The sequence below is a fragment of the Canis lupus genome, chromosome 21, assembly GCF_003254725.2.
Source record: "Canis lupus dingo isolate Sandy chromosome 21, ASM325472v2, whole genome shotgun sequence".
Lineage (NCBI taxonomy): Eukaryota > Metazoa > Chordata > Mammalia > Carnivora > Canidae > Canis > Canis lupus.
Window position 1 is genome coordinate 12,258,496 of NC_064263.1, and position 25,351 is coordinate 12,283,846.

Consider the following 25,351-nt stretch of genomic DNA (forward strand, 5'->3'; position numbering starts at 1 on the left):
TTTAGTTAACAATAAGCTTGGAATAAATCTGAGTAAGTGGGAGGCAAGTACTAAACACCTCTCTCAGTCTTAGGTAGCATTGAGGAAAGTATAATGGCCTAAAAGAAACAATAATCCTCATATATGTGGTATCAGTCATGTGTCAGCATATAACACCTGGTAGTGAGTTCACATCTGAAATACTGACAAACCGAGTATACACTGAGGGAAACAAGCAAAATAATTAGTGACTTGGAAAATACATCCAAAGAACAATAGAAGACCAATGGGCCACTCTCCCATGCAGACAGCTCCCCTTCTTGACTTCATTTTCTCTTCTGTCCCCATCCTTACACGAGCATACACTCAGTCTCCATTATAGGCCATGCCCTGTCATGGGCATTGAGGAAATCAAGGTGATGGATTAGGCTGGTCTCTGATCCTAGTCCCTGAGGCTCCCAGCCACTTATCCTCAGAATCCAAACACTGGATATAACATTGTAACTCTGTTGCAAACACCTCCTGCCAGCTTGCTTGTTGATGGGTGGGACTTAAACACTTTAGTTAATACTATTATTTGAATAGATGTTATTGCATAGTGGAAAGAACATGGGCTTTCTAGGCAGATAAATTGGGTTAAAATTCCATTCTGACCAATACAATCTGTGAAACTTCTATTTGCAGAGGGTTTGGATTACATGGTTATGATAATGACAAAACACTGGTAAATGCACCCAGCAAAAGGCTGGCAGCATTGTAGTCAAAGATGTTAGTTTCTACATCTTTCTATTCTTACTAGTGTGAAAGCGCCTTTGAAATTTTTGAATTTTTCTTGACCTATTAATCCAAGCCCTAATGCACTTGACAAATGTTAGGTTGCTTGTCTTACTAGGTGAGTTATAGTTCTCTATCTTAGAGGACTATTAGAAAGATGAACTGAAATAAGGAATAGGCTTGCTTTTTAAAAAACTATAAAGCATCATACCTATATGTGACCGTGATGATGACCATGACCATAATAAAAAGGGCATCATATACAATCATTAACCCTAGTGTAACAGACAGGAAGTCTAAGGAATGAATAACTGTTAATGTGGTGAGATACCACCATTATTAAGTTTAACAACTGGTTTAGTTCTCACAGCAACTCTTTGAGAGAAGTACTATAATTTCCCCTAATAAAACAAAGAAATTATGGTACCAAGGGATTAAGAAATCTTCCTAAGAGAACACATCTAATCAGTCATGAAACTGTGATTCATGGTCTGACTTCAGGATGTAGGCTCAGTATAAAGCCCCACTGTCCAATCAAAACCAGGGTAGTGTACAGCTTTGGTCAGTGGTTTCTGCATGCTCAACTCATATACATCAAAACAAGCTGCATTATTTTTCAGAAATCCTGAGACTATTTCCAGCTTATCTCTATATCCTTTGCCATACAAAATAGGTCTCTTTGCACCCTGAGAATAATGGACTAAACTTGGCAGAGACTATCATGATAAAAGCCACTCTGCCTCACTGTGGTTCTATTCAGATACTTTCTTCTGTCAAATTCGCTTGTTCTGTGCACTTAAAAATGGCTGTGCTTTTTCCCCAGGCAACTCCTCAAGCAAACAACGTTGCTCTTTCCTGTCACCAGGCTTCATGGATAATTAGAAGGTATCCATGAATGTTGGCATTTCCACAGCAGCTGTTGACTCATTCTCATGCACAACAGGGAAAAATGCCTTTATTTCTAAAGAAACAAATCTTCACTACAATCCAATCAAATGGATATGGATTGTGACAGTCTACCATGAAATGACAAACATGCTTATGAAAACTTCCTTCAGTCATATGGATCCAAATGATCCCTGAAAACAGAGCCAGGTTCCAGACATGCAGGCTTAATGCACCTAAAATGATTGCAATATAGCAAGACAGAATAAAGATAAAATAGAATTTCTGAGGGTTTTCATGAGAAACTATCATTGTTACTATTGGGGGCTTGTTCTGAGTTGAGCGAGGCACTAACCTCATTTGTTCTTCCATCCATTGATTCATTCTTTTGGGAAAATGATAAAGCACCTACAGTGTGCCAGGTGCTATGGTAGGGCCTTGGACTAAAACAATAATAAACATGGTCCCTAACATCACAGAGCTCATAATCAAGTGGAGGAAACAGATGTTAGACAAATTGTTAAAAAGTAGTTTTTTTCTAAATTGAAGTATAATTAACATATAATGTTATATTAGTTTAAGGTGCATAACATTGTGATCCAACAATTCTACACATTACTCAATGCTCACCACAGTAAGTGTAGTCACTATACAACATTATTAAAATATTATTGATATTCCCTATGCTGTACTTCTCATCTGTGACTGATTTTATAAATGCTAGTCTGTACCTTTTAATTCCTCTTATCTATTTTTTCCCACCTCCCTTAACCCCCCTCTGGAAAAATGTCTGTTCTCTATATTTATGAATCTATTCTTTATTGTTTTTATATTTCTTTGTTGGCTTGTTTTGAGTTTTAGATTCAACATATAGGGTCAATTGTATGGTGTTTATTCTCAGTCTGACTTTTTTCATTTAACATATACCCTCTAAGTCCATTACAAAGCATGACCTCTTTCTTTTTTTATAGCTAATATTACACTGCAGGTATATACCACTTCATCTATTTATCTGTAGATGGACACTTGGGTTGTTTCCACATCTTCACTATTGTAAATATTGCTGCAATAAAGAGAGGTGTATTTATCTTCTCAAATTAGTGTTTTCATTTTCTTTGGGTAAATACCCAGTCCAGTGGAAATACTAGAGCATAAGGTATTTCTATTTTTAATTTTTTAAGGATAAATATAATTATTTAAATTAAAATCATAAGGTCTAAAAAAGAAGAATTACTTGGGCCTCTAGATGAGATGATCGAGTTAATATGTGAACTATAAGTGAATGTCAGGAGGAAAAGCAAAAAGGAAAGGAACAGAATAAATTGCATGGGAGATATTTAAACAACTTTGAAAGACAAGTGTTGTCATCGTAGAGCTGAGGACACTGAGGTACAGAGTGAATTGGTAACTTGCTTAAGATCACAAACTAGTAAGAACAAAATCTCCAGATTTTAACCCAAATAGACATTTTTTGCCTAATAAGTTCTTTTCCTCAGAAATTATATAACGGATGTCTCTACCCATAATTAATGCTTGACCTTTAAAAAAAGATCTTTTTTTTCTGTTAGGGATTTCTTTCTCCATATCTATGGATGATAATAGATGAATATTACTTTTAACCTTATAAATGACACCTGTATTGCTTAAGATACATAACCAGAAAGTACTATCACTATGAAAAGGATAAGTCCTCTCTGTCATTTTCAGAATTCTCTCATCAATAAGGATTTAATTCTGATATATTAAAAATAAAATGAAAAAAAAAACCCCAGATAATATAGTTGATAGTTGTGTGAGGTTCCTGATATCACAAAGAATATGATACCAATGGATAGAGTTGTGAGCACCTGACCATAGCAAGGAAATCATTTACCTTCTGTTTTAAGGCATCTTATTACTTTACCTCTTCTCTGTGCCAATTCTTTTGGCTTACAAAGAGATGATGATAGTAGTATTAAGACCAATCCCAATGGTAGTTATCAATCAGTGGGAGCCTATATACCAGGCACTTAGCATTTTATTGATATTTAATACACACATTTTTTAGTCTTTATAATCAATGACAACTTAAAATTAATAGGCATTTTTCTTAGTTGTAAATGAAATAATGCATGCTTCTTATAATCAGTGATTTTTTTCAAATCAACAACGTGTTTTATTTCTCACACCAACCTATGAGGAAGTCCCAATATATTTATTTTGAAATAAAGAAACTGAGTCTTAAAAAGGTCAGGTGACATGTCTCAGATTGCACAGCCATTAAGTGGGGAAACCAATTCTGACCCAGATCTGTTTGACTAAAGTTTGTGTTTTCTTTAATCTTTGAAACATAATCATGTCCTGGAGGTTTGCTTTAAAATGTCCTAGTTACCCAAATGATCATCAGTGGATCAATGTTGTTTTCTGTGGTCATGTCACTGCATGTGCAAATTTATTACGTGTGCTTGATTTCAGATTCAGCCTCCTCAGGCACATAACATGAGAACACTTTGGGTTGTATACTATAAAGAAACCTAAATTTTCCATTGCATTTAAAAACAAATGAATAAATCTTTAATTAAGGAGTCTGTATCTCATAGCAATTTGGAATAGAAGTTTTGATTCACAAAGCTTGGGTTTGAATTTTGTTTCTTCAACTCGGAAGCTTGAGCAAATCATGTACCTTTTTTGAGTCCAGTCCCATAGCCTATTGTATAGTAGAAACATTACTTATAAAAATCCTCATGATGTCACCTGGTACGGACTGGACCTGGAGTCGGAAAAATGAGCAGGTGGACAAGTCCGCAGTTCCCTTAGAACACTGCAAAGAGCATGCATGGAATGACCCACAGCTGGACACATCATGGAGCTACATTCTAGGAAAGGATCCTCTCTCCACAGAGTGACAAGGAAGTGGAGTATCTGTGCCATTGCTGACATTTTTGCTTTGAGTTCTAGTATGCATTAAGTGATTTGTATTTGCACAGCTGCTGGTATAATGATATCTCCTCTATCAAACAAAAGGCACAGAGCCACAAGCATTGCTTAGTACAAGCTGGAAAACCAAGATAAAAGGATTAGCAGTTGCATGACAAAAATATCAATACTGAAGTTTGGGATTGTTTTGAGAATTTAATAATATACAAGTGCTTAGCAGCACTTAGGATATGGTAAGGTTTCAGTTAAAATTAATGATAATGATGATAGCAATGGTGGTGATAATCTTATTTGAATAAGACCACTTCATCTTAGATTTTATTGAAACATACTGATCTTTTGCTCTGTATTAGGCACTATGCTAGTGATATGCAAATTATCTTAGACTTCATAAAAACTTCAAAAAGGCTATTTCTATCTCCATTTTATAGATGAAAAAATTAGAGCTCAGAGAGAAGACTCAGGTTTTCTGACTCCAAGCATGCCATGACACTATAAAGACTTCTTAAAAAGAGTCCCTTCTATAAAAGTATTTGCCATAGGATCACTTTTTTATACAAGATTTTGTGTATTTCAAAGTGTTTTATACACATTTCTTTGGTATTTATTTGCTGCCCTATGGAAAGAAGTTGTTGAAAATTTGTGAATCAGAAACCAGATTTTATTTTTCCCCTTTCAAAACCCAACAGACCCGTTAGAAGAACTTCTATTGAAAATTCTGCCAATGGCATATATTATTGAGAATTTAGAGCAACTTGAGCTCTTACAAATTGCGGGTTGGAAAACTAGCAATTTCTTATGAACATAACATACACCAACCCTGAGACCCATTAATTCCACCCGTAGGTACTTATCCAAGAGAAATGAAATAAATGTCCAGAAAATATTTATACATGAATATTCATAGCCACTTTATTCATAGTTGTCCAAATTTGTAAATGCCCTAAATGTTCATCAATAGCAGAATAGGCGAACAAAATGTGGTAAACCCATATAATAGCATACTACATAACAACACAAAGGAATCTTAAAATTCATTTTTTCTGGTGAATCATTTCTATGATGATGGTATTCAAAACAGTAGCTGCCTGGGTATGGAAGATGACTTAGGAGGGGGATAAAAAAAAATGTTCTTGGGCAATGGAAATGCTCACTATCTTAATAGGGTGGGAGTTAAGTCAGTATAGAATCCTAAAACTCATTGAACTGCAACAGTTAAGATTTGTTCCTTGGACAAATTATATGCCATAATAAAACACAGCAGACATCATAACTGGATTCTCATCAAACTAGTATTTTACTTCGTCTCTTCAGATTGAAGATTATTTTTAAGGATATCCAGAGGACAAATTCTGAGATAACTTTTATTGCTTAAGTTCCAAGCCTTGGTGCTTTTACCACTATGGCAGAGAGTGATAATTAGTCCTCTAGCATCCAATCACCTCTTCTGCTTCTATAATTCCCAAGTTTAGCTAGGCTAATGGATCATCAGCTAAAGGCTACACTCCTCAGCCTTTCTCAAAAATAGATAGGGATATAGGATTAGGCTCTGCCTAATTGAACATAATGTGTGTAACTTCTACATTATGACCTTAAAAGGGAGAGAGCGTATTTTCTCCTCTCCTTCACCCTTTTCTGCTGTGCAAAATATACTCCCAGCAGATGTGATGCTGAACCAACATCAAACATGTGGATAAGACAATTATGGAGCATTAATTTAAGAGGAACTTGGATTTTCTCTCTGTTAAACCACTTTACAGCCCTGGAACACCTACTGAGACTCCTAAAGCAGAAAGAAACTTCTCTCTTGTTTATGCTACTGTATTTGAGAAGACTTTGTTATAGCTACCTAATCCATACCCTAATTAATATAACTATCCTATGTTTAGGCAACCTCCTTAGGACCCTCCTTCAGGGATCCACTAACATCTCCTTGAGGAGAGGATTGCAGAAAGTTCTGAGGGATCACTGTTTCTTACAATGGATCCTTGGCACTCACAAAATGAACCTCCAGCCCTAACTGAAACAGCATCTCAGAGAGATACAGGCTACACCTGTACCTCCAGCTACTCCATGGCTCACAAGCCACCTCATATAAACATTCTATCCCACGTACAGAGGACTGAAACAGCCAGTAGTAGATGAACCTTCATAATGACCAACATTATGGTCTCAGGCTGTGTTTCTCTAGAGGAAAAACTATGGAGCAAATCCAGCATTCCTCCTCAAAGTTTTTTCCTCTGGTTGTCCAGAGTGATTATTTCCTGTCAGTCAGACTTGGCTTTCAAGGTTTCATTCCATCCTACCAGTTTAGAGGTTGCTTATTTTAGCTTCATTTGCTCCTGGTTTTGACACAACAAAGTTGTTATATATCACTGCTTTTTAATCTGCCTACATGATAACCTCTGGGTCAGTGCTTACTTTCCTGACATGAATGAGCCCAAAAGAATTAACCTTTTAGATATTTCATTTGGCAATTCCCAAAGTAAATTAATTTTTTCAACATGTTTTATCTTCAAACAAGGCTTGAGTTAGTAGAAAGTTCTAGTATCTCCAGTTGACAGATGAGATACCTGAGGCATAGTGAAGAAAATATGTCCAAGATTACGTAAAGACATGGTGTGAAACTGGGTGTCCTGGTTTCAAGTCTATACTGCCTTCATGAAACTATAATCTCTCTCCTTGGTACCTTGTTTGAAGGGCACGATCATACACATAAGTTAGAGTATTCATTCTCTAGGTGAGGGCTTGATGAGTAAGGACCGAAAAAGAAAAGTTTTACATTTCTACAATCTTTCCCTGTTTTGGCAAATGGCACCACCATGAATCCAGTTGTCTGAGACAGAAAAAATACTTTATCCAAAACATTTCCCTTTTAAGAATTTCCCACAACAATCATCTGCCAAATTTTATTCTTTCAACCCCTTTATTAACTCCAAAGATATGTCCTACTCATATAGTCTGACCATTACTGAGTAAGGCCTTTATGATGTCCGGCCTGTTAATAACAGAACTTTTATCCTGGTCTCAATTTTTTTTTTATCTCCAATTCATCCTGTATGCTGCTGCCTCATGATCTTTCTATAATCTTACCCTGACACATCCTGCTTGAGCTACTTTAATTGCTTCTTCGAATTTTCTAGATGAAATTCCGATTCTTTCTCATTGCATACAGAGCTCTTCCTATTCAGATACCCATGTGATTTTGCAGATTCCTTTCTTTTCCCTTCCCTGCATTCACCCTTGTTCTGCCTTTACCAAGCTACTTGAGACTTCTCTAATGTGTTCTATTTGATCTCTCTCTGCTGAGATTTGAAAACTTGAATATATTTGGAGACGAAGTGAGTAACATGAGTGTGTAAAATAGCCTAGGGATAAGGTGATAGGGAACAATAGAACGTATGGCAAGTGTGCAGAATAGCATGGAAAGTCAGACTGCAACCCTGTGCTGAGATCAAATAGAACTTCCGAGGAAGTACTATTCCAACTGCAGGCTGCCAGAATGTTTCTCTTGCTGCTTCCTGTGCTTGTTGATACAAGTACCAGCAGTGTCTCTCCCCTTTTACTTTGTCTCATTTGGTCCAACTGAATCTTAAGGACTCAACTCATCATCCCTTCCTCGGATCCCAGGCTTCCTCATATGGCACAAGTCTTCTCCTACACGTGGCCCTTTTGCATGTCTTTGCCACCTCTATTACAAGCCAAGAGCCTTGAGAGTCGAGGCTGCTTATGTCTTGTTTAACATCCACTTCCAGTGTTTAGCACACTAGTAGTGCTCAATAAACATTTGAGTGGGTAACTGTATGAGTAAATCAGTCTGTCTGGGAGGAATTCATTTATTCAATGAATAAATGGTCTGGATATAGGATTCCAGGCTACTTATCTAGAATATCTTTGTTGACAGGGAATGAGTTTTCGTCTACCAGTTTTCATGGTTAGAAGGAATGTTTTCAAGAGCCCTGTTGTGTACCGTGTCTCTTTAAGGTCCCCCATGTTCCACTTTTCGTTTTAAATAGCTAAATGTCAGCAATCTGGGCTTAAACAGAAATATCCTTTTTTTTTTTTTCTGAAAATCACAACTAGGATTTTGTTTTGTTTTCTTTTGCAGCTAATTGACTGTCATTGAATTGTATATAATAAAGAAATGCCACCTCATCAGTTTCATTTCCAAACAAATACCACATTATGAAAAGCAATTAAATATTAAGATCATAATCTATTCGTCTTCAATAATCTATGTGTGTATAATGTAGCAAGTTGGAGAGATAATGGGATCATAATTGGCTGAGAAAATGAGGTTGCAGGGATCCTGACAGGAAATGCACTTCAGGAGGAATGAAGGAGGCAAACGTTTAGTGTCTTTGGCATAAGAAGGAAAAAGGGGCCAGTGAGAGAATCCTTGTAGGAAGTGGTGTACCTTAGTGAATATTGGGGAGGAAGCAATAGGAATATACTTATCAATTGCCCCTAGAAGAAAGGGAAGGACTCACTTTTCCCCTTGACAATTCACGTGTTTCATAAATACTGGGTGCCTAATAACTAAAAAATCATAGCTCTCCTGGATAGCAAGAAAGCAGAAATAGAAGAGACATCCAGGATTTAAGCTGGAACAGAGCTCCCAAGACAGATTTGTGAAGGGAATAGGGGGCATCAAGCTGCTGCCTCATTAGAATGAGATCATTAAGGGAATGTGATTGTAATCAAGCTACTTCTGTGCATGACACCAGGATCCCACATCTGCCTGAGACTGCAAGCTCTGGAGACATCACTGATTGAAGCTGAAAAAATGGTAATAGGAAATTGGAGCCAGATAAACTGTTTTTCTCTGAATTAAGTGATGAGTGTACCTCAGAATAGAGAAAGGCTTGTTGTAGGAATAGTCAAGAGAGACTGTCAAAAATCTTTTGTTCAATGGCATCTAAGCCAACCTGAGGAGAAGTGAGGATCTACTTACCTTGCAGCAAAAGAGCTCCTTCCACTAAGCCCTCTCAGAAAGGAATTATATGAGTCTTTACCTAATGGAGTATATTTTCCATTTATTGGGCCAAATTCTGAAGACAGAGCAAATAGCAAATATGTGGATTCTCTGTTGCCTATCGCTTTCTGGGACAGTATATAGGGATCTAGCTGGCAGGCTGCTGGACTCTAGCAGATAGACCATTGCTCTTGGGCACTGGGACTTTTAAGCTGCACAACTGGGGTCTGAGGCCCACCTACCAGTTCAAATGGATCTATTCCATTCCCTCACATACTCTACTTGGCACAAAAGCCAAGTTTTTCCATGCCCTTTGCCTTTGCACATATATTCATTTTGCCTTCAATATTCCCATTCAAACATACCTATGCAAATTATTACCTGCCCTTCAGCATCTGCTTTAACATACTTCTCCTACAATGATGAAATGGATCCCCTCAAAAGATCTATTTCCTCCCTTTATTTGGGCACCATGCCACTCATACATCCCTCTCTTATTGTACATATGAGTCAACAAAAGAAATTACTTAGAACAGTACTTTGCAAGTGGAATCATTAGTAAATGTTAGGTGACCGTATTTTTTTAAATCACAGAATTTGGCAATTACCAGTTTATATCTGCATCTGTCTCCACTACTAGACTACAGCACCTTGTTTACATTTTCATTCTCAGTGCTGTCCCTCTAGCTCTGTCTCCAGTTAGAATACTTGTAACTCTTATTTTTATTCCCAGGTGAGGGCAGGATATTGTGGTATGAAAAGTTGGAGGGGAAGAAATACTTGGGTTCAAATCTTAACTCTTCCATTCACTACCTGGGATTTGCAGTATCAATCTTAAATCTTTACCTTCCTCATTTTTAAAATAGGGGAAAAAAAGTAGCTACATCATAAATGTTTTCATAGGCCTACATGGGGTCATATTTATTATCTGGCCCACAATAGGATAACATGTATATCTGACTCTGACCAGGAGATAAAAATCATCAACATACCAAAGATGGGAATATGCTAACACAAGAAATTTATTAGAAGAGGAAGTTTTTCTAAATTTCACAGATTATGTATTTTAAAAATGAGTCATATAGACTTTTTAAAATAACTTTGTTCTTTTACCATGAAATACAAAAGGATGTAATTGTGTGCAGTTGGCAAAGATTCTTACCCTTAATGTGAAACTTGAGAAAATCCAAATTGCAATCTAGAGTTTTAAAACTCTGATCTGGAAGAAAAGTATTCATTGCCCTTAGAAAGTGACTTGGTGTAGAAGTACTTGAGCTCAGGGGAAGAATCTAGGACATTTAAAAGAATAATACTTCACTTTGAACCTGATGCTAGAGCAATCAGGAAAATTGAAGTTTTTGATAAGGCTGGTACACTCTATCTCTTTCCTCTCCCTCCCTGCCTCGCATTCCCTTCTCTTTGCAGAGCAATAATTATCAAAAAGAATCAGCGTTTTAAGCACAAAATACCAAAGCCTTTAATTTACTGTAGAATCACTCCAGGTAAAATCATATTATTCTTTTGTTACCCATGTCTATCTTTCTGATTGAAGAATAACAGGAGGAAAGAGCTTTATGAAAGTAAGAAAAAGGAATGCCTTCCAGTTATTTAAGAGTCATTATTGGGGGGTAATGGTCTCTGCAGTGCTGTGTGGTACAAACCATGGGGGTGCGCTTAAAATCTTTTCATCTTCCTGCCAGATTTCCTAAGTTTCTAGGCACAGTATTCAGCCTCATGTATTATTCCCTTGTCATACGTTTATTTGTTTTGTTTCTTAAGGATAATAATCTGGACTTTACATCATTCTACCAATTAAGAAGTTTTATTTACTTTGTATTATTTTTATAGATATTCACAAAAAACTTGGTGAGGAAAGGGAGACCAATACGATGCCTTGCACTTTACCTTTTTTTTTTGTGTATATTTTTTATTTGAGTTTGATATGCCAACATATAGTATAACACCCAGTGCTCATCCCGTCAAGTGCCCCCCTCAGTGCCCGTCACCCAGTCACCCCAACCCCCCACCCACCTCCCCTTCCACTACCCCTTGTTCGTTTCCCAGAGTTAGGAGTCTCTCATGTTCTGTCGTCCTCACTGATATTTTCACTCATTTTCTCTCCTTTCCCCTTTAATGCCTTTCACTATTTTTTATATTCCTCGAATGAATGAAACCATATAATGTTTGTCCTTCTCCGATTGACTTACTTCACTCAAATTATACCCTCCAGTTCTATCCACATTGAAGCAAATGGTGGGTATTCGACATTTCTAATGGCTGAGTAGTATTCCATCATATATATAGACCACATCTTCTTTAAAGGAAATGTAACTGAGAATTCAAGAAGTCAAGGGACTTTTGCCCAAGATTACACAATAAGTGACTCAGGGTAGCATCTCTAAACTCTGGAGTTGGTTAATGGTGCTAGCAGATGCTAGCTGTGGGCAGGGCAAGAGCCCCAATCCCTGAGTGGTATAGACTCTGAACTCCACGTCCATCTTAGCAAGTGTTACAGCTGCCTCATCGAAGCAAAAGCATCCTCTCTTGTTTCCATTGCTTTTCTGCTCAGGTGGAAGGAAAGAAGTTTACTTCTAGAAAGATTCAGAACTCATAAACTGCCCCCCTGCCACCCCTCCCTTCCAAACACCGCAATTGCTACTGGTTTTTCTAATCATAATTTGTATCCCATCCTTAGTAAGTCTCAGTTTCTGTAATGCATGCAATGATGGACAGGGGGGAAAGGGAAATAGGGATATGAAGCCCCATTATCTAGATTGAAAAGTGGTGTAGCTCACATCCAGACTACTATCTTCTGCCTTCGGATCAATGAATTTATTTGAGCTTGGGTCAGTCCCCACAATTAGTCCAATTGTCTTTGGCCAAAAGCTGAGTCAGCTGATACAAATACAGCCATTTAGGTGGACTTTTTCAGCAGGTACTGGCAGAGACAGTGCCAGAGAGGGAGGTTAGGGCTGAGAGCGCCCAAACACTGCTACTACTCAGATAAAGGAGTGGGAGATGATGCTTCTGGTACAGGATGGTGGAGTCTGTCTAGGTGTGCAGGGCACAGCAAATCTACTTGATATGGTTTAGGAAGGACATTTGCCCTCAGCATCTTATTCTAAGTCCTAGAAATATAAATATGTTTGAGATCCAGGACAGGAATTTCAAAGACTGGTGGGGATAATAGTTACATACATACTTAAATGCAGCACACCTGAGTGCATTCAATATGCCATCAGGATGCAAGAGAAAAAATGGGTTCCATCGAGGTGATTAGCAGAGACTTTAGAGAGAAACTGAAAAAAACTTAGGAAGAAATTTAACTTGATTTATTAAACAATTATTTGACACTCTAGTAAGCTCTAATGAGTAAAATAATTTGATTCCTTTATAAAGGATTATTACATTAAATAGAGTGGCCATGGAAGGACTCTGAAAAGAAGATATTTATGCTGGTATCTAAATGATGAAAGAGATCAGCTATGGGAAGGGAGGGCAAAGAGACCTTTCCAGGTAGATAGGACAGCATATATAAAAGTCTTGCAGAAAGAGGGAACTTGGAATACAATTAAATAGGAGGCAGGCAGAAAGCAGTAAGAGAGGAGGCTGGAAAGTGTAGCCAGATCATGCAGGGTCTGCTACGCAGAATAAGTTCAGATTTCACCTTAAGTGCTATGGACAGCCATTAAGATGGTTTTAAGCAGACCTAAGACATGCTCTGACTCAATCATGGTTTAGTGCCAGGGAGCCACAGGTTGAAGTGTTCAAACATAGCACAAGAGCAAAAAGGCCTCCAAAGCTATATTGGAATGGGATACAAAAGCCAGACCTCCTCAGGTGAGCCTCTTCCAATTTCACCATAATAATGGAAGGGGCTCAACAGTTTTTTCAAAAAAGACAACTACCTGATGGGATTTATATTTTAGATTGTTCTTTGCTCAGATGGACCAGAGAGGCAAGAGTAAACAGACCCCTGAAGACACCAGGTGTGTAAGTACCAACGGCAACAGCACGGGCTTTAGCATCATTTTGTCCTCAGCGACATGGGAGAGGTATACTTGGCAGTGTGGGTAACCCTTCTGAGATATTTCTCTCAATCTTAGATACCCAGATCATGAACTCAATAGATAGGAAGGGACTGGAATGCTGGTAAATCCAAACATGGAAGATTATGTTCTTTTTCCTTCAATCCCTATCTATTGCTTTCTTGAAGTAACACAAAATCTTAATGGCCTAAATTAGTCATAGTGATATGAGTCCAGATAGTTAACTAGGATTCCAGGAGTGATGTAATTTCTTAAATTTAGTATATGTAGGCTTCCCTTAGGACATGTTTGTGTCCTACTAACCCTATGGAAGTTCTGGAGTTTTAGGAGTACTTTAGGATGGGAACATGAGAACTTTGGAGGTGTCTGTTCTAGTGCAAGAAATGTATTTAGCATCTTAAAATTTTTTTAAAAAGGTAGCAGGCAAACCAAGGATAAAAAGGAACAGAATAGGGGACACAGAGGCATAGGAGGTGTTGCATATAAATTTGGGAAAATAGTTTGTCTTGAAAGTTCAGAAAGTATTTGAGAGATTTTAATTTATTATTATAAATTAGATGATCCTACAGTTAAGCACAATAAGCAAGGCTGGAGTAAAGAGAGGATTTTCTCTACCAGTGTAGCCTAAAACACACTCACCAGTCAACTCATGTTATAATTTAAGAGCCTGTTTGTTCAAACTCATTTGACTACTACTACTAATAATACTACTGTTAATAATAGAGGATATAGTGGCATTACTTGTCATACCTTTTTAATATCTCATGTTTGTCCCGTGGCAGAGAACTCCCATGGTTCATGTGTTTCCCTTTTAAAGGAATATGACTGGCAATTCCACTTAGAACATGGCTTGGCTTTTTATAAAATAAATAGAAAAATACATAAAATGGAGCAGAATAATAATAGGAAAAAGGTAAGAATAATCATGTATATTTATATTAAATGATTACATGAGTGATTAAGTTTAAGGCACTTTGTAAAATGCTGTATAAGAATATTATGTATTTTTAAACATAATGAAGGAATAATTAAGATAGTGGTCATCATACCGGAACTGAAAAATTTCCAAATCAGCATTTGGCAGTCTACATTTTTCTAATTTGGTTGCCTCATCATCACCTTATCAATGCAGGGACTTCAGCTATCATTTATCTATATGGAACTTGGCTTTGAAATTTCTTAAGCATAACACAATGTTGTAATCAGACATATTCAAATTTGGTATTTCAAGAGTCATTGTCTTCTCATAGAATAAATGGAATCTGATACTGTCTTGAATATCTTGACAGATGGGCTCATCATTTCAGAGCAGATGGCAAGATGATTAGGCTAAACTCTGAAATCTTAAATACTAGACATACGAGCAGCTATACAAGAGCTAAAGACACTGAAAATACTTCTTTAGACAGCCTGCATTTTAGGGGGATATTTGTTTCAAACTCAAATATTATTTTGCTCTGAGGGAATTGAGATTTCCTCATAGCAAATACATTCTGCTGTTGAAAGAGCAGAGACTTGCTGCTGTCCGGTTGCCTTGGGTTTGAATCTAGGTTTGTTGTTTGCTAATAGTGATGATCAGCTCAGTATCCACATCTGTGAAGGCTAGGTCAATACTTCTGACCTCATGTTACTGGGAGCAGCCTCATGGAACCAGGAGCAGAATTTACTGCGATAGCCCATGTAAAACATCTCACATATATCCCCTCTCTACAAACACTTTCCATTAGTGACAAACAAAAAAGTTGTTCTACATTTATAACTGAACAAAAAATGGTACTCGTTTTCTCACAGACACAATTTGCTGGCATTTTAAAAGATATTTTAATGAAAAGGACTCTAAAAAACAGAAAAGGACAAAGGGATAAATAAACCAACATGTAGACACATGTGGAAGATACATAGTCACCTCATCTTTATTTAATACTAGTTAAGATTTTAAAGCACTTCTATAATAATTATTTCATTCGGTCCACATAGTCATTGAGTAAAGCAGCAATATCTCTACCTAAATAAGTTTTTAAAGCTAAAACTCAGAAATTAATTGAATTGCCCGACACAACTAATTGCAAAGTCAGACCTAAAACTGGTATTTATGGATTCTTGGCCCAGATCCAAAGCAAAGGGATTCCAAAGTCCTGTCCAGCCACAATTTCCACTTTCCCCTGGTATGGATGCAGTGAACGCTGTTGGTTATGTTTTAAGCATCCACATCATCTTCCACCCTCCAGTATACCCACAGTTTGCATTGGAAGAATCATTTCCCACACAATCTCAGCCACTTAATTTGAATACTATATTGATTCTCACCCTCAAATCTGGGAGTGGTTCATGCTTTGCTAATGCTAATTTGTGTATTTAATCCTCCTGGTGATAATGATAGATTTGGGGAATAGGTGCAGTAGTCAGGGTCAAAGAAAGGCAAAGTGGCTTTTGCTGGATAACCTGAGAAAAAACAGATTCTCCTCTCTTCTTTGAAAACTATTTCTCTGGAGACTGTGGTATACTAGTGTCAGGAATGGAACCAGAGCAGGAATTTTAGAATAGGGGAGCACAGGAGTGACCAGGGCACAATAAAACCTATGGCAGAACTCAACCTTGTAGAGATTAGAAAATCAGATCCTTGTTGGCATCACTTGATCCCTAGATTAATCTTTGACTGAATTACTCTTAAACTTTCAGTTACATTAGCCAGTGAATTCCTTTTATCATTCAAGTCAATTTGAATTGGATTTTCCTTCCTTGCAACAGAAAGATATGTGTGAAGTGCTATGGGTAGAATTTTGGCAATAAGAAAGAGCTACTACTTGGGGTAAACATTTGAATTCCTTGGAAAATTTATCTCTGGAATGTCATTTAAGCCAGTTTTGAGAAAAGTTTACTTTTGCAAATTCTACAAACAACTTTCTAATGAATACACTTGACCATCATTTCAAAAGCCTATAAGGGATTTAGCAAATATTTCCAAGCCAAGTGCACAGAGGAAAAAATACAACCCTTGTGACTGATCTTAAGAAGTTTATAAACTGGTTATGTAAATAGGGTAGCAAATATGACCCAGTGAAAAGCACTAGGCTGCTTATGATCATGTTAAATGGTGTGGGAGGAATTTGAGTCTATGGAAATTCTGAATGCCAGTGTGGGACTGGTAGTTAGGAATGCCCTCATGGAATTGTTCAGCGCAGGTGAGGTGTGACCTTACAACTATTATAAGGAAAGAAATGTTGACAGAGATGTCAGGTAACTTTGAAAAAGAGAAGCAGCATTTAAGATACATAGGATGTTCCATATCCCTAATGTTTTATAATTGGCTGTTTCCTTCTCTATATTACATGGGTATTGAAAGTTGAGCTGGGACACAAGAGACATGATGTCTTGTTGTGGTTCTAATATTTACTGCATTATTAGAAGAAACTTTATTTTGAGATAGAGATTCACAGGAAATAAATTGTTCCAGGAGGTATGTACCCTTCACCCAGGTTCCCCCAATGGTGCTTACTTCTGTGCTATATTTTCATATGTAGACTATGTAACTATTCAAACAAGAGGCAGACCCATTCGATCACCAGTAAGCCTTTCCTCATGCTTCTCTTACCAACCCCAAACTCCAGCAACCACAATTTGTTCTCCAGTTCTAAAATGTGGTCATTTAAAGAATATCATATAAATGAAATCCATTTTTTCCAGTTCACTTCTGTTTTCTCTTTTCTGTCTTCCTTTGGGTTATTTGAACATCTTTTAGAACTCCATTTTGTTTTATCTATTATTTTTTGGAACTATAGCTCCTCACATAGACTTTTAGTGGTTCCTCTAGATTTTACACATACATTTCATCAGTTCGGAGGAGAGAAACCTTACCTTCCTTTATGCCCTTACAACCCTCCCCCATTTATAATTTAAACATCTTAAATTTTTCTCCACAAAAACCAACCTTTGTCATGATGAACACTGGGTGATGTATGGAATTGTTGAGTCACTATATTGTATACCTGAAACTAATATAATACTGTGTGGTAACTGCTGGAACTAAAATAAAATTAAATTCAAATTAAAAAAAAATTTAAAAATCAATCACATCAGTGTTATAATTTTTGCATTGACTATCAAACATAATTTAGAAAACACAAGAAAAGTCTATTGTCGTTACCCATAAAATTTTACTCCTTTGCATTGACTATCAAACATAATTTAGAAAACACAAGAAAAGTCTATTGTCGTTACCCATAAAATTTTACTCCTTACAATGCTTTTTTTAATTTCCTTCCTGGTATTTCTGGGGTCTTTTATCATCTCTTCTCTAGGTAGAGAACTTCCTTTTTAGCCATTCTTTTATGATAGGACTTATGGTTTTCCTTCATCTGAAACTAGTTTTCCTTCATCTGAAACTGTCTTATTTTTGTTGTTGTTGTTCATTTCTGAAGGATATTTTTGCTGGATATAAGATTCTAAATTGACAGGGATTTTTTCAGCCCTGGGGAAATGTGCCATTTCACTGATACTTTGTTCTGCACCCTCCATCCTGCTGTTGAATCTGTCTACTGAGTTTTTTATTTTAGTTGCTGTATTATTCAGTTCTGAAATTCCATTTGGAAAATAAAGTTCCATTTGGTCATTCTTTAGATCTTCCATTTCTTTCCTGAAACCTTTTATTTTGTTCATTGGTTTCAAATAAATACACAATTTCATTGAAGAATTTTTATAATAGCTGCTTTAAAATCCCAGTCAGATGATTCCAACATCTGTGTTATCTCAGCCTTAGTATCTATTAATATCTTTCTCACTCAAGTTGAGATTTTCCTGGTTCTTTGTATGATAAGTGAGTTTCTATCTAGAACCTAGACATTTTAGCTACTATTAGACTCTGGGTCTTATTTATTTATTTATTTATTTATTTATTTATTTATTTATTTAAATTTTTTATTTAAATTCAATTTGCCAACATATAGTATAACACTCAGTGTTCATCCCATCAAGCCCTTAGTGCCTATCACCCAGTTACCCCATCCCCCCACACACCTCCCCTTCTACAACCCTTTGTTTCCCAGAGAAACCCACGTTTCTCTCATGGCTTGTCTTTCTAATTTTTCTCTGGGTCTTATTTAAATCATGTTTTAGGGTGCCCCCTTTGACACTGTGCTACCAAGGGAAGAGTCAACCATGTCATTACTGTCAGATTGAGTAGAAGTCCAGGTGCCCCACTTGGTTTCTGTTGACACTATCAAAAAGAACAGATAGCTTATTATTGCTGGGTTTGGATGGTAGCTTATGCTCTCCACTAGAATTCTGCTGATACCATTCTGGCTGGGAAGAGGAGTGGTGCCTTATTATTTTTCTCCACCTAGATTCCACTAAACCTGCAGAGTTATGGCCTCATTACTACTGGATGGTGATAAATTCTTGACTCTCCAACAGGCCTCCTATGATACAACCCCAACAGTAAGGGGAAGAGTGCTTCATTGCTGTCAAGTGGGTGTCAAAGTCCAGCTCCCCATGTAGTTTCCATTGACAGCAAGGTGGCCTGGGGAGGCTTACCATCACCTAGCAGGCTGGAAGTGCAAGGTTCCCAGTAGACCTCTGCACACCTTGTCATTGGGGCTGGGACCTATCATTACAGCATGTCTGTAATGGAAGTTTAGGTTTTTCACCTAGTCTGTGCTACCTGGAGTTTCATGTGGAGCTTCAGTTCTTTTCTGTGGTGCTCGGCCAGAGCAGGATGTTATCATCTAAAAGATTCTTGTCTTGCTAGGCTGACCCTATCCTAGTTCTATGGTGTGAAAGAGACAGTGAGTTTTTCTTGGGGTATTTTTTTAAATCTATACCCATTGGTGTTTCTGAGTTGCTGATTTCTCTAGCAGTCTGGGATATATGAGGCAAAAGAGAACTCAATAAATTTACTACCATGTTGTTCTTTGGATCCCCCAAAGTGTAGCCTGTTTGTCTTTTTCTGTCTTTCAAAGTTTTATTAATGTTTACATTATACATTATGTCCAAGGTTTTGGGATCCCTGGGTGGCTCAGCTGTTTAGACCTGTCTTTGGCCCAGGGCGTGATCCTGGAGTCCCGGGATCGAGTCCCACATCAGGCTCCTTGCATGGAGCTTGCTTCTCCCTCTGCCTGTGTCTCTGCCTCTCTCTCTCTCTCTGTGTCTTGAATGAAAGAAAGAAAGAAAGAAAGAAAGAAAGAAAGAAAGAAAGAAAGAAAGAAAGAAAGAATAAAATCTTTAAAAAAAATGTCCACGGTTTTTAGCTGTACTTGGCAGTAGAAACAGGAAAAAGTAAGTCTACTCAATCTTTCTAGAGGTAGAATGTATTTTTTCCTACTTTTGTATTACTGGACACTCAATAACCTCTTTGAAATGATTTTATCATTTAAGTAAGCTTAGAAGTTAGCACCACTCTACTACTGATAATAAAACTAGACAGTAATCCAGAGTTATTGTAAAGATAAATAATAGGTAAGTACTCTCCAAATTGCAAAAAGATACATAGAAAAGTGGTTATATATGTGTCTTTCCATATATCTATGTGGATGTTTGTATATATGTGTACATATATATGTGTGTGTATACAAATATATGTGTATAATCACACAATTACATCTAAAAAAAAAAGCCACTAGTGTTTCTCTAGGATATTTAAAAAACTGTAAGAAATAACTAAAATAACTAGTATCTATGGTTAGTTCTATAGTATAATATTTTTAGTGCCTGATTATGTGAAGTGAAAATCATTTCAAAACTAGAAAAATAATCCAGTTATTTAATGGCCATTTGAAAGGGACAGGCTCTTCTGAATTATCTGCTTGGATGTCAGTGATCCCACAAACAATATAATGGCTACATTTCCAAGTTTGTTTTCCTGAGAAATCATAACCTAAAGAGCAGCATTGAGCATAATTTATCTAATCAACTTTACCAAAATAAGTAGGACTCTTTGAAGTACAAGTGATAGGAAATTCTACTCCAAAATGGTTTAAACCAAAAGAGAAAATTTGTAGACCCCTATAACTGAACAATTCTTCAAAAGTCTCAAAATAAGGCTTTAGATATTTTGGCAGTGGCCAAAATATCTTAAAAAATCCAGATTTTTCCCATCTCCCTTTCATGTTCTCAGATTCATTCCAATACTACCCATCATTACTCATGACATCTCTAACCCATTCCAGCAGCCTTAGCCTTTCTTCTTTATTAGGATGAAATGCCTTACCACCTTTTTAAAGAAAAGTAATGAAGAAGTTTCCAGTAATTTTTTCACATGGCCTATAATTTATTGCCCCTCATTGGCCTGAATTGGTTCTCATGGAACTTCTTCTCTCTGACAGGCTCAAGATCTAATTAAATTCTATGTCAAAACCAATACCTCTTTTCATGGAGCTGGAACACAGTGATTGGCTTTTTTCATCTGTTTGTGTTTCACACAGAAATATTTTGAGATAGAAAAAGAAGCCAAATTTCCATTTTAGTATGATTTCATTTTATGGATGAGCTGGTAAAGCTGGGACTCAAACATGGATGTTCTGACTTTAGTTAAGATTCATTGAACTGTATCACCCTCTGCGCCTAATGATAAGCTCTCATGGTAGCAACTACCAGCTACGGTTTAATGTACACAATTTTGTAAAACTACATACTGTGCAGATGAGCCAACTCTTTGCTATTTTCATTATGTAATGCTGTCAAGAAGTTGATATGACCTAATAATTATGCAGTGGTTTGACAACATGAGACACAAGCAAACAAAATCATAGGAAAATGAACCTGATAATTGTGCAGAGTTAGAACCAGGTCCAGAAATAAGAGGAAGAGAGGGTAGTATTGCCCAGCCCTGGCTACTGAGAGTACAATGAAAAAATCTGTTGTGTTTGGGTTATTATTTTTCCAAAAATGACTCAGGTAGTCATGGGAACAGAGCAATTTTCTAAAAATCCAGAGTTTAAAGCAGTCTTAAAGAAAACCACCAGCTAATATTCTGGGAATTTTAATAAAGACCCAGAAATTTTTCATTTGGCAGACATTATTGAAATAAATCGAGCTCCAAATTCCACCTTCAATGCTTATACCCATATCCAATTCTTTTTTAATTCCCTGTAAACTAAGAATATAAATTTAGAGGATAACCTTTCCAATATCCCTACCATGACTGCTCCTTGCAACTTAAATTCCCTCGTGTCTTCCCCGCATCTTCACCCCTCCTAAATATCCAAAGAACAGAACCATGCATGTAAAAATGGTGAACTAAAAACTGAGTGATCTTTGAAAATAACGTATCCTCTGCCAGCTTCCTATCTAGCAAACCTTCTAGGACCCCTTATTGCCCACAGACCACATGGTTCAAACTCTGATCCTTCCGTACAACTCCTTTCATAAGTCCATCAGTATACCTACCTGTTGTCCTCTCTCACCCATCTATGTTAATTACCCCTAACTCCTGCCTCTTAGATCATTCATTGTTCCCTTAGCATGCCCATGCCTTCATGGCTCTCTTTGATTATGCTATGTACTCTGACTTCATGTCCATGATTTTTTCCTCCTCCTTCATCCTTCATCATTATTTTCTACTTTCCATTATTGCACTTGTTGACTATCCTTTCTTCTCTTTCAAGGTAACTTCCTCTGAGAATTTCCCAACTCTTTCATGCTCCCTTTGAAGCTGGCACATTACTCTCTTTTTAGCACATTTTCTTTACTATGTGACCTAATTACTCAAATATTTATAATCACAAACACAGAGCAGGCATGTGATAAAGAGAAGAGAACATCCCTGCCACTGGGTAGCATACTTTCCATTTGGGAAATAAAGATATAACCAGAAAAATTTATGTATTATATGGCTAAATGCTAACAAGCATTATGTATGTGTGCCATCATAAAACAAAAGGTAAGTAATATAACTCAGGAGGACTTCTAGAGATGACGACACCTTGGCAAAGCTTTGTAGAATGAGTCCTAATATATTATATATATTATATATTTGTAGAATGAATCCTAAATATTTGTCTACATATTGTATTCCCTACTTTCTTGATATCCCATTTTATTTTCATAATACTGAATGATTCCCAGCCAAGTCAAAAATAAAATATCAATAAATGTTTGTGTTGAACAAATGATTAAAGTAATGAATGAATAGATTTCTTATTAGGCACATTGCCTCATGGATGCTGGTAAGTCAAATGGATTATTGCTTATTTTCTCTGATCAGCTTACAACACTGTAAGTGAAGATATAATCAATCAAAAAAAGAAAAGAATTCATCCAAATTAAAGCTGTGTTGTATAATGTAGTATCAGCCTATCTCCTACACATTCACCCTGGAGGAATAATCTATGTGCCAACTTAAACTAGGATGAAGGCAATTTGACAATATCATACAGTTAGGAAATTTTAAGGCAGCATAATGCTATTTAAGAAAAAGACTTCAAGTCAAATTTGGTTCTGATACTTGTTTCCTGTGCGATTATATTTCACCTCTGAACCACAATCTCTTCAGCTGTAAAATAGGGATGATAATACCTTCCTCCAGGCTTACTTTGGGATCAAATGAAATAATGCTTCTGAAAGCACTTATCTCAATGCACATTGCAGATACTAAGTAAATTTCTATTAATGTTTTAATCAATATTCTTCATAATTTTAACCAATACTTGACTAATACTTGATATTGGAATAAGGCATACAGAGGTTCGCATAATCACTCTCTGTTGATATTACAGACAAAGGCTTTAAAAGAGGACAGGGTGCTATAATTCCATTAACCAGGGCCACCAGAAACAATGGTCCAGGTTCCACACAAGAGCACCAACCTGGGAAGGGCTGGAATGTAGCTGGCACTCTGCTCATCAAGTTGCTGGCCTACTTCCATCCAGAGAGAAGAGTACTTTGTACCAAGGCTTCCAATGGGCTAGCTCAGTCCTGCCTTTTATTATCACCAATAGCACAAATGTGGACTGTGACAAAATAAGATTGCAAATCTCCTGCCTGAACTGAGGCAAATTCTATGAGGAAGTCACTTCTGTTTTTCAAACAGAAAGCAAATATAGTTTTTGGACAAAGACAATTCTCACACTATTTTGAAATCATTACATATTCTAATATCTTACTACATTCTATATTATTCATTTGGGGTGAGATTTCAGTTCTTAGAGTAAATTAAGTATAATAGATAACATTTATAAAGCTACAGGAGAATGAGGAAAACTGTTAATTATTTGGTCAATTCTAGGTGGTCTTCAGACCTATAAAGGGTAATTTGACCAACCACATCCCAGAAGAGGATAAAATGCCAGAATTTTCCTTAGTGGCTGAGGAAAGAGGCTGGAGATATTTATTCACACACGGTTTGGGGGCCCAATTGTACAATCATTTGCTTTTCACATCTTAGCCCTACTCATTTGTTCCTGTCAATCATCCAAGACCAGTTTCTATCAAAATCCACTGGGATGAAGGTGGGAGGAATCTTCAACTGGGCATTTAAAGATAAGAAGAAATAAGAAACGTCTCTCATGTTGTTTTAGACTTTCCCCTAAGTAAAATTGTATGTAATCATCAAAACAATCCTTCTGCATGTGTTTTATCTCCATTTATAAATAATAAGCTGAAGATAAAAAATGGCCCCATAACTGCCAAGAACCAAGCCACAGTCAGCACTGCATTTTCTGAAGTCAGGTTCTGTGTTCTTTCCACTTTAGCATAACTCCTGCTGATAGCTCTGACCTGGAGTATATCCTCAAGGTTTGCTTCAGCTATGCCAACATCATCAGAGGATTTAAAAAGTTCTAAGGCTATAAAAACCTTTCCTGAGCCCAGAACATGTTCAGATGAGAGGTGGTGTATGAGCCAACTGACCAGCATTGTTCATTAGCACAATCCCCCTTTCCTTACCTTATTACAGAGGCCGATGTGGAACAGCTGCCAAATCCTGCCAAACCCAGTGCAGCTCATTTTTCCTGTGCACAGACAAGCTTCCTCCCTGTAATTCCGTCCCTTTAATGCCTTGCAGCTGGAGAAGAATGAGAAGTCCTCTCTCAGCAGAGAGGACAAAGTAAAGCAGCTGGATTGGCTAGGGGAGGAGAGGAACTTGGGGAAGCTGTCCAGAAAGCAACCATCTCCCTCCCCTGAAATTGTCACCCCTGGTCCTATTATTTTATTGGTCATATGGAACAGAACCATAATGTGATCCCATCTAGATAACTGTGAGGGCTCCATTTCCAGCCTTTTCAAGTCAATATTCAGTATTCATTACCCTTATCTGTCCCAACACCTTGCATGTGTCTGGCACTTGTGACTCCTCTGGAATGACTAATTTCACTTTTATCAATTCAATTTCAACATCTCTCATTTTAAAGTAAAAGAAAAATGTTTAAATGTGTCTGACCTCTTCCAAAAGCTTTATGAAATGCTAGTGGAAGAGGAACCACCTTACAGAGAAAGAGGGACATTCGTTTATTCATTCATTCATCACTAAATCATTGGTAGGTTAAGATTTGGAAGTGATTTAGAGCATAGGACTTGGCATCATACTGATGGGCTTCTAATACTGGCCCCTCCACCTAATAGTTGTTGGGCAAGTTGTTCGATATCACTCTGTGAAATAGAGATATTATGAATGCATCAATCATGCCTATTGCATTGTGGAAATCAATTGGGGAAATGTGTATGAAGCTAGCTTCCAGTAGGATACCTCTCAGAGAATAGGTAACAGGTAACTGTTCGTTGTTGTAGATGTTACTATGTGGTAGTCTGGCACAGAACTGGATTTTCAGGAGCCAGAGGTAAGATT